This window comes from Ischnura elegans, chromosome 1, assembly GCF_921293095.1.
Source record: "Ischnura elegans chromosome 1, ioIscEleg1.1, whole genome shotgun sequence".
Classification (NCBI taxonomy): domain Eukaryota; kingdom Metazoa; phylum Arthropoda; class Insecta; order Odonata; family Coenagrionidae; genus Ischnura; species Ischnura elegans.
In genome coordinates this window covers 139,927,681-139,939,710 of record NC_060246.1, presented here as the reverse complement: position 1 = coordinate 139,939,710, position 12,030 = coordinate 139,927,681, and the positions used below count along the sequence as shown (strand labels likewise).

At 38.6% G+C, this 12,030-nt stretch overlaps 1 protein-coding gene across 1 annotated transcript in view; it reads right to left on the bottom strand.

The window, feature by feature from the left end:
- Nucleotides 1-12,030, bottom strand: part of LOC124171049 (CUGBP Elav-like family member 5) — a 379,376-nt gene that overhangs the window by 5,810 nt on the left and 361,536 nt on the right. The window lies entirely within an intron of this gene.

Below are 12,030 nucleotides of genomic sequence, written 5' to 3'. Positions count from 1 at the left end.
TCCTTTAATGAATGAAATTCGCTGCATCATAAATTGCACTAGCAGGTGAGTGATAAATCAGTTTAAAATATTTCTCTAAATAAAAAACCCATATTGATTAATGTTCTCAATATTTAAAACAAAGAAATAATTGACACGAGTGATTTACCATTTCATCAAATGACCATTCAATTACATTCCAGCACGAAGTTGTTACCCATATTTCCCCTAATACGAATGCAATACTATACATGATAAATATTACCTTTTAGTATACATATTAAAGCGCAGGAGCAAAATTCGCTATGAGCATGAAATTTTCCTGTAATAAGGACTAAGAGATCCGATTATCCACGAGGCAACAGAACACTCAATCCATGTCAATCTTTCCAAGAACTTGGGTGCCTTTATCACCAATCTAGATTATCTAAGAGGATATTTATACTCCGTTTGAGGAAGTATCGATTTTCTTCGAAGTTAAGATAAGAGATGTTATTTAAAGGGAACGTGTCCTTATTTTACCGCTAAGCGATACATGATGCCAAACGCTGAATACGTAGGTACTACATGATTAAAGCCTCACTGGGCCAGTTGGACGCAAATAAGGCCGTACAAAACCAGACCTTATCTTAATAATTATTTACCAAGCATTCTCTCTTATGGATGCATAAGAGGAACAAATGCTATAGTTTTTTCATATGATTTAGCGGCTGAAATTGATATCCTCACCAGGACAACAGGCGGTTTAGTTAATCTTCTACATGATTGCATAAAATATTTTATAAAATCTATGATTATTCAAAACTTAAAGTTCGAACTTAACACGAAAAGCAAGGATCTATATTTTTTTTCATGATTTACTGAATTCGACAAATTCGGCAATTTTTGTTAATGAGTGGTATTTGCATTTGTTTGAGAAGTCAATAGTCGTCAATGGCCATTCTAATTCACAAAAATAAAATATTTTTCACGAATACACGGCTTCTATCCTGGGTTAGAGTCAATGTGAGAAATTTACTATGTAAGAGTAGTTTTTTATCAAATTAGCTAATTGTAAGCAAATCTACAATTGGAGAAAATCGGACACTTTACCTATAGACGGAATCAAGCTTACAAAATTTCTTTAACCGCGGCATGATAAACATTCAAATGCGTTTTTTGTCAACTCAGCTCATTGCTATCACAAACCTTCCGTTAACCAAATAGATATTCATAGCCGGTACTAGTGCAGATTTCATAGATTATTCCGTCGGTGAGCTCGAAGTTTTAAACTATTATTACATCTCTTGGCACCGATTCTGGAAAAACACATCTAGAGCAATGAACATGCATGGCATAGATCTCTATCTCAATCATTCTACACTGTGCACTTTAAATAATATAATCCTTAAACTAAATAAAATTCGACCGAGTAACAATAAACGACATTTTATTAGGTTACTGAAACATACAATCAGTCTTTTTGAAATTTTATCACCCGGTTCAGTCACTTTAACTTTATAATCAGTTCAAATCACTAAAATTTGAACTTGAAATTTACTATTATCTTGTAGGGAAGCGACGTGGCCATGTTTCACTAGAAGTTTTAATCGGTATGTATATTGGAATGCATGGATTGGTGAACGGATTTTCGGGGCGGGGGAGGCAGACAAAATATGGGCATTATTAAAGCTTCCCTTCTTGTTCCTGTAACTTGTCCGGGCATCGCGGTGGGGTTGGCCAACCTGTCCGCCGCCAGGCCCGTGCGCCCAGCCGCCCTCACCCCCTGCCACTCCCCCTTCCTATCGCGGCTCAGAAGCCAACACCCTTTCCATACAAGGGCCACCTTCCTTCCATTTCCCCCCACTCACCCCCTCCCCTGTCCCACCTTCCCTACACCGGAGCTCCGGTATAACACGACCGCCTGTGCGACTTCAGCCGGTGCTAAGCCGAACGCCCCAATAACTCCTCCCTTACCCGTGGTAATTATCTTCCCAAGAGTTACTTGCAATACTTGTAAAACAGCGGATGTAATGCGGAGGAAATAACGAATGGGCGCGAGTCCAGGAATAATTATGGAAATACGGCAACACCGTGTTAACGGGACTCTGGGGAACGAAGACGATTTTCTTTTCGGCCCGAGCAATGACATTTTTCCATGCTTTCATAAAATTAAAAACATGGCAGTAAAATGAAAAGATCCGGGGAAAAATATGTTTCAACTAAAGATCTCTGCATTATTCTCAGGCTTTCTTTCGCTTTAAAAAAAGAGAAAATACATAGATAAACCATTCTCGCTTAAGGGCCATATTCCAGAACGTCACTCACTCCGAGTGATCACTCGTACTCATTCGAGTGATCACTCATTCTCAGAATGAGTGTGATTGTTGATCGGTATTCCAAGAACACACTCACACTCCACTCATTTGAGGGCCAGTATCGATACAAGTAACTGGGAATTGCTAGTTACTATGACGTCTTTACACCAAAAAAATGACGAGCGATAATAATCTGCGGCAAATCTGATTGTAAATAAAAATGTCCAACAGGGCTACATTTTCGTCATTTCTTTGGGTTTCAAATATAAATCAACGTTAGAAAATAACACAACTGACACGCAAACATCAGCAGCAAAAAATAAAAGCTGGATGAAGCTGGCAGAGGAATTTAATGCGCTCAGTTTCGTTCATGGGGTATGTTTGTTAATGCTTTTATAATCGATTCCGATAGCCGAGACGAAAAGAAAAAATATAAATTAATTCTTTGAGATGTAATTATGAAAAGCGGATGGATGAGCTACGTTACGATCAGTTAAACATTATTATATTGATGAATAATGCATACTGAACTCTCACTTAAGTTAATATACAGGCGATGGGGTGTAAATAATGATATATGAAACATTCGTTTTCCTTAATTCCAATTCTTATTGTATGGTACTAAATGCATTATAACAAGAATATCCATTGGATTGATTTTCGTTTTTGCCTTAGCGTGATGTCTGACAGCCAAAATATAAGCATGGGAGAATATAACAGCTCGAAGGAAAGCCACCTTAGCAAAGTAGACGCAGGAGAGAATGGGCACTTGTGGAGGGCCTTACTCCAATCCCCCGACTACTGATCCCTTGCTGGAGATTACAGTGCCATGCATTTCATACCACATCCCAAATACAGTGGATAGTGATAATATAGTTGATATACATAGGTGGTTGTAGGGACGGGGGCTCGCTCCCCCCTTAAAAAATAAGGAAGATTTTAATACGGTCCCATTATCATTGCGTTCGTTTTGTTTTGCGAGGTATCCTTGTGCCCCCCCCCCCCCACTGAACAAAATCCTGGATACGGCCTTGTTGTGCCCCCCCCCCCACCCCCCCAGAAAGAAATCCTGGATCCGCCCCTGTTGTTGTACATAATGATAGTAGTAGTGAGATACAATACTCAAATTGCAGTATCATATTTTTAGTCTTAAAGTTCTTTTCTCAAAAGTTTTTAATTATTTTATTTGATTAATATTTTGCATTGCCTTCACTTGTGTGCTGACTTTCATACAATGGCTGGCATCAACAAAGAAGGAGCTCCATCCCTTACAAATACCACAACTACCATTCTCCATTCATCAACATCGTCTATAGCTAACAAAATACTGATACACCTTCATCGGTACTCTTGCCAGCATCACTGCCACCCTGCACTCCACTTCAGCCACTAGCCAAAGCTATAAACTCTGAACACTGCCCACCCACCATTACCTCCATCCACCCACCCACAAAAAGAGCCATAGTTAATGATGAATACAATGTAAGGACAAAAAGATGCAAAATAATATATAAGGTTAAGAAGAAATTTTGAACACAAGGAAAGAGGCAGCTCTATTAGAAACAAAATTAAAAAATAGAACTTAATTAGAAGCGGAAAAATTCAACAGACACAAGGAAATCACCAATAGCTATGAATTTTTCCTCACAGGCTATCCAGGAAAAAAAAGTCAGAACATGATTTACCACCTTCCACGACCTCAGCCAAAAAAATGTATTATATAAAAACAATATCTGATATTTTAAAATAAATTGTCTCACTTAAGAAATGTTCATTTTGCCTCATTATAATTTTATACTCTTTTAGATTTGCTTATGTATGTTATTTCAATTCAATACCGATGATTATATTCAATATGTTGATTGCAACATCTAGTTTAAATAAATAAAAATCACTTGATTTTCCAAACTACTTATTGAATCATAAATCTTGTCTATGATTTACAAAAATGCACAGCCAGCCCCTCCAATTATGGAGACCAAACTAATGGCATTCTTGTGAGCATACTACTCATGTCCTATTTAAAGTGATAATTATAATTGACCAAGCAGTTTAAATGTTAAAAGCACAGTAAAGAAATAAGCCATGCAGAAAATTAGCATTATGAAAGATAGGCATGATCATTATTGATTGTCAAAAGACTCGTGGGTAATTTGAGTTAGCTGAGTAAATATTAATTCAACAACTATGAGCTATGACTAAGATTTGAGGCTTATACAAACCCATGTGTTAGAAATCTAATTGTAAGTACATATCATACATTCTTTAGCTACCATAATACTTGAAGTGCACTTTTGCTCATGCTAGTACAGTCACACACGTAATCAAAATGGACCCATAAATTGCTAACCATGTACTATTTTTGTTCATCCTACCCACTCCTATACCATCTTCCTCAATGTTAATCCTTTATAATCTCTTTGACTTTTAAGCAGGGCAGCAGACGACTCTGCTTAGTAACAGCTATCTTTGCTCAATAAGGAGGACAAAATATATTGATGCAGTCATATTTAATGGAGCAACCATTAGTACAATGGAAGTAACATGGTTAACTGAATTCTTTAATTTTTTTTCTAAATTGGAGATAGTGAACCATCAGGGTGGATGTTAAAATGGCTATTATTCACTATAAAATATTTCTTCAAATAAACCAATAAACATAATATACTTAATTTTGCTATAAAATTTTGATCAACTGCATAGATTAATGATTCGTGGCCTATCTCATCTATTAAAATTATACGATCAGCTTAAGTTTAATCGAGGATTGAAGAAATATTTTTCCAAAGGTCACTGACAATCACAAGTACTTCAGTCCGCAATTTTCAAAAAGAATTTCATGGATATGGCAATCCTCAAAAAGCAACCTAGGTCCATTCACATTTCTTGTGTAGATGAGTGATTACCTCAACAGCTTTGAAAAATGAAAACATTGTATTACATACATTTATACATTGTTATCAATGGGCCATAAGATACCAATTCTTATAAAATAATCTAAGCAAATCTTTACAGCTTCTGGCACAATAATCTAACCATAATACAATTAATCAATGAGCTAATACCCTACTATCCATATTAAAAAAAGAGAAATTCCTTGTACATAACCTTTATTTCAAAGATATTCAAATGGAATAAATACATGACATGTTTGCAAGCTTAATAATTGAAGAATTATTGAAGTGGAATATCCATATTAAGAAGTTAGTTTAAAAATAGGTCATATATTTCCTTTCAGTAATATAACTTGATAAAGTGAGTGGTTTTATATTCCAATTCTGACTCATTTCTGGCTTTCCTATGTTTTTCTCAGTTAAAATCCCTGAACACTTAAAAATTAAACATTTCTATTCAGCAGATCATCTGAAAGTAAAGGTAGGCAATATCATAGGTGTATTACTACGCTCAATACTTACTAGCAGGAAGTTTTACAAATTATTTTAGACTGGTGAGTGTAACACACACATAAATTGGAGCACATTATTTTCAAATTCATATGAACTATAGGGAGCGTCATAGATGGCGATGTAGGTTTCAAATAATCAAAAAAAGGTGTGAAAGAGAAAATGGTACACTAAATGCTTTCCTGAACATTAAGTACATACTTAGGAAAATGTGAAATTTGTGTTAATGTCAATTGCTCTCTCTCATAAAAAAAACTGGCATACCTACCCAGTGGATGAGAGGGTGGGTGAGCTGCATGCTATAACCTGGTTATATTATATCACAATAGATTCAAGTTTACTGAATAAGTGAAAATATCCTGTGTAGTTAAATAGGTACCCATTAAAAAGCTAACCTTAACAAACTTTGATATTTTTGATAGAATAATTCTGAATAAATCAAACAACCTTGGACAAGACATGTGAAGTGAAATAAAAATTCTTCTAGATTTTTAACGCCATATTCACCACCAAACATTATGTGGTATCCAGCAATTAATAACTTTACCAACTTAAAAACAACAAATGGCTACAAATCTTAGAAACACTAATGTCTGAATTGCTACTGGCACTGGCAGTTAAAGAATGCTAACGTGTGGGGTCGAAGCTATGGGGATGATGAAATCTCTGACAATTTTTTTTAAGGAAATCTAAATCTTACGCAGACTTCTCTGTCGTGGAACATTTACATAGGGTTATTAAGATCCCTTATTCGCCTACTTTCAAGAGGAAGAGCTTCGTTACCATTAACTTGCAAATAATCGTCGAAATCGTGGAGATCCAACCAACTTTTTACCCATCCAACTTTGGTTCACATGTACCTAATGGACATTGAAAATTAATAAGGTTTCTTCGTTGTATGCTACGATACACAAATTGTATACCTTTATAATGCAATAGGAGCAAGGAACAAGGAAAAGAAACACTATCCTGTAACATCAAATATCTTCTCATCACATCGATGATTTAATTAAGTTTATAAACAAATTCATGAGTATTATAAAACGATAATCCTATCAGAATAGGAATACATATTCGAAGGTCCACTGACAAATGCTACACACAGTATGTTACAACAGCAGTAATCATAATCACTACATTTTTGAAACCTTGATGACATGAAAGAAAGTAACGTGAAACCTATAACTAGTCCAATACTTGAAAATCTTAGCCACAAGTACACAATAAATTTGTAACTATTGCTTCATTGTACAAAAATATATTCAGTAACACACGATCACATTACCACAAACACTGTTGATTAAGCTGCAAACAGTCCTTCTCTATGCACTTATATAACTTAAAATAGTGAATTGAGAATTCAAAATTCGTCGACAAGCTAACTTCCTAAGATAGAAACGCCAATTTGGAACGAATGCATATTACCTGCTCATTTTACACTGGCAAAGTTTAGTTCATGATTACCTGTAACATTTTAATACAATCCTTAAAATTGAAAGCCTTTGAGAATACTTTACCCGATGTAAACCTATTTTAAGATAAATGTGATTCTTCTTGGGCTGTTCGGCGATATCTGTTTACTTGACGAAAACTTTAATAGAAGACTCGCGGCAGTGAAGAGCGGTAAATTTGAACCTCGACGCGAGAAGTTAATTGAAAATATATTTCCTCGGGGAATATTAATGATGCATTACATGTCATTTAGGGGGTCAAAACACTTTTATATTACTTAAATTTCATCATACTTTATTAACAGTGGTCTATATGGTTATTGTAAGTTGATTTAAAAAGTCGCAACTGGTCGCAACCCAAGCCGAGTCAAAGCCAGTCAGTAAGGTCCCCGTAATGTTTTAGTATTATTTTGAATAATAGCCGATAACATAAGTAAAACGATGCACAAATGTAAATAAGTATATCTTGATTTTGATGTTTCCTACATCATATAGATTTCCATTCATAAAATCAGTAATTCTTATCTGATTATAAATTATGCCAAATCACGGACCCGTGGACACCATGGGGTATCGGAAGGAACGTTAGTTGAACTTAATTAAAACGACTGACGCCTCTAAACTAAATTATAATTGTTTAATCATGCTTTATTTAAATCAATGGAATTAAATTTTGTTGGTGGATATCGTTTTACTCCCAATATTCCGCTTTAAATATGCGAGGTGCTAACGGCAGACATCTTGAATTTTGCTCACTCCATTTGAGTGATCACTCGGAGTGTCCAACACAGGTCACTCGTTTCCGAGGGCAGTCCGAGGGAGCAACGTCACTCGAGTGACGTCTTGGAATACCAAAGTAGCGACCGAGTGCAGTTGGAGTGACGAGTGAGGGAAATCAACACTCGAGTGACGTTCTGGAATATGGCCCTAAACCTTCGTTCTAACAAATTTGAAGTAGAGGATTGCCATAAAAGTTTATCATTTGACACGTCAGGAAAATATGTCTGTTTCGACACGATCTCTGTAGAAAATGTTAATTAGACGGAATGCAAGCCTTTTTCACTTTTATTTTCTTAAAAATTTTATATAGAAACAATTATGCGTTTTACCACGATGGTGATTTATGACATTAGATTATGCTTGAAAACATTTCATGTACAAAGAGAAAATTTAGCCAAAAACCAAGAATTAATGAAAAGATAACCTTTTATACGATGATGTTGGTATGAACTTTCAATATAATGAGTCAAATTTATTTAATTAAAGGTGCCACAATTAACTTATTTTGCGTAGGGCGGCAAAAGTTTTTGCATGACAAAATATATGTAACTTTTAGCCTCTAAAGGACCATTACTATGATGTTACGAACGTTAGTCCCATTACTATGATGTTACGAACGTTAGTCGTGATGACTTACAGATTGCTTCTGTATAATTTACCCCTTTTTAATCTTGGAAACCATTTAATAATTTTCCAATAATTTTCTTTTGGCACTGCTTCAATTGAAAGTTTGTAGGAATATGGGATATAATGGGCCTCATGGATACTTTATTTTTTTGCAAAAATAACGCCGTACGTAAAAACATATTGGTTTCGTAAAATATTCCTATTATTTCCTTGGAGACCTCAGCTGATAATCTTTCGTGTGCACACGGCATACACAACAACAATGAATGCGCGTTGTCCGAGGCTTCAATCCGTCACGCTCACCTCCTACCGGCGACGACTCGCCATAAGGGATGCAGCGGCCGTGCTGTCTGTCTGCTCGATTAGGGCGTGTCACGGACCGGACGGAAACTTGGCGAGAATAGAGAGCAAGAGGGGGTAAGATACAGGGAGAAAAAGAGGCGTGGTCGGCCCCGAGGAGAGAACCGTACACGGCCGCGGCTTGAAATTTAAATCGCAAAACCCCTTTTAAAATATTCTCCCGATGTTGATTTAGCGTGAATGTATGATACAGGACCCCGAGACGAGAAAAGGTTTCCACCTCCTCCTCCTCCTTCATGGCCGCTTGCCGGGAGGTCCGCCCGGTTGTGCCGGCGGCAGCGTCGGCCGCGGCGGCGGGGCCCGGCTTGCTTTAGCCCGCGCCATTCCTATTCATTCCGCAAAAGCTAATCCCCTCGGCCCCACTCTTCCGAGTCGCACCGGAAGTGCCGATCCGTCCGCCGGCCGCCTTTCCGAGGCCCCGGCTTACCTTCTTTCTTTCATTCGAATGCATAATTAAGCCGCTGCCCTCTCTCCCTCTCTCTCTCTCTATCCGCTGCAAGAGCAGACGCTTCTCGGGAGCCACCGCCGCCACCAGCCGCGTATTTCTAATTAACCGCCGCTCCTCCTCCGACTCGTCCTTCCCTTATAAGATGGGCCGAAAGGTCGCTTTTAAAGAGCACCTGCTTTCCCCCTCTTCCTCCTCTTTTTCATTTTTTTTATTCCTCTATTACTTAGGCGACCACACTTTTTCCATAGCCATTTTCCGCGAGATCAAAGGGAAAACGTGACCCGTTTCCCGCATGCATATTTAATCATTTTACTCCTCGAGCGCCAGGGGACCCCCTGAGAGATTAATGTGGTAATAATAAACAATTAAAAGGGAGGGAAAAAAGAGTGGAAAAAACTGCAGCGAGATATTTTTGCAGTGTCCCATGGGTTCATCTTTGAAGTTGCCGCCGGCTAGGTTACTTGTAAAAATAGCTTGAGTGTTAGTTTGTATTTCGAGTACTACGCGAGAAAGTTTTACGCACTATTATTTCCAAATTACTCCTCGATCATAATGAATCCCTAGCAACTCTTTTCCAGTAACCAGCTTTCACTGCAGCTGATTATTCCGTTTGGGTATCTCCTCTATTCTAAGTACATTTTTTGGGAATAGTTTAATGCATTCCTAACATCATTTCAATGAAACAAAAATAAAATCTTTCCCAGATATCCTTCAGGATTGGAAAGATAGGATATATGCACATAGGTTAGATATGTAAAATCTCTTCTCCTAATAAAGCCTCGGCATTATCTCAATAAATATACGCTGCAAATACAAATTGTGCCATGGATACTGCTCAATTCACACACTTAATATTGTAACTCCAAATATGTGCTAAGACATAGGATTAACCAAAACATTTTCATAATCCTTCCTCGTCTTAACTAGCTATAATACTTGAACCGTTAATTAACGCATCGGAGGAGGAGCTCTTGTGAGTAATCCTCCAGTGCGCAACAAGATAAAATTACCCTCATTCCAACGGAGTCGTACAAAAAAATATACATCTTTGGATAGGGCTCGGGACGGCAGACAACGTAACGCAAATTGGATACACGAACGAGGGCTCCTCCGAAGAAAGCTCGCTCCGGACACTCGGAATATTAAGAAACGAGAGAGATGCCGTCTCCTCGCTCCTCAAACCACCTCGCCTGCTGATTCACTTCCACCGCGGCCTCAGAGAGAAAAAAAACACGGACAGACGAGAGAGTGCACTTCCCATATCCGCCCTTTCCTCCTCAAACCCTCCGGGGTAATTCTCCCTCGCGTATATATATTCCATCCCTCTCCACCGGCGGACAACACAATTGCATGCCCAACATCCCACCCTCCACCTCCTCCACCCCTTTACCTTATCTTCCCTCTTGGAACACTCGGCCCCCTCTGTTCCACCGAACATCCCTCCGTCGCGTGCCGTGACGGTGACCGACTAATGTTCTTGCAAGCTCCCTCCCACCATAATTCCCTCCCCCCTCTCCCCCACCCCACTCCACCACTCCCTTATCCAGCCCGCGTGATCATCATCTTCTCCGGCCTCTCTCCGTTTGCTCAGTGGGGGCGGGCGGGAGGTGGAATAGGAACGGGAGGAGACGGGACTGTAAGGCTGGGAGAGGATGAGGGACGCCACGGGGGATATGTAGGTATAACTGCATGAAGGAGATTATGTACACTTTCCTCGGGGAATGCCTCAACGGATTGCTAGATTCACGCGCTGCTAATTCATTCATATTTTATTTACCGACGATAATTTTTGGTGTCTTTGGGGGTCCAGACACATTGATCTCCCGCTACAGAAACGGCGTATATACATGGGAAAGAAATACACCAACGATAAGAATTCTTAAGTACGTATTTTAATTTTTAATATTATTCAAAGTAAATAAATACATTTTAAATGAAATACATTATTGAGCTAAAAAAGGGTACGAAATATTACCGCTGTTTAAAATCTATAGATGCAATAGTTCGTAAATTAAGCACAATTCGAAATTAGTTTAAAGTAATGGATTAAGCCAATCAGAATACAAATAAGGTGATAATGATGTAAAAAATTGCAAAAAGAAACAAAAGTAAAAATTTACGTTCCGCTACGCACGGTTTTTCTTCATAATCAACTGCACGCAATATCCACTTCTATATGCAGAATGAATAGAGGAAAAGTAGGAACTAGAGTTATGTGGAATGGGACAATCGAGTTGGATGGGGGAACCGTAGGTGTATCTCAGGGGTAGAGGTAGATCCTCGAATCATTTTCAAAAAAATTTCTACGCTAAGCACGATTTTTCTTCGTTATCAAACGGATACAATACGCCCTACTATATACCTATGCAGAATGAATAGAGAGACGCAGAAACTAAAGGTATAAGGAATGGGGCGAAGGAGTTGGATGGGGGAACGGTAGGTATATGTCAGGGGTAGAGGGAGTTGGTACGGGAGGCGGAGGGGCAGGGCGGTAGGCGGAGCGGCAGCGCAGGAGGAAGAAGTTTGCTCAAGGGCCGAGTGCTCAAGGGGCGGTTGCATATGTGCATAGCCTGCGATCTCATTTCCCTGCAAGCAAACACTAACATGCGGGGCGGTGCACCGTGGGAAGCCTTTTGCTGCCAATTTGTCGCGCATCCGTCCGGTATAACCACCTACCTCCCCCA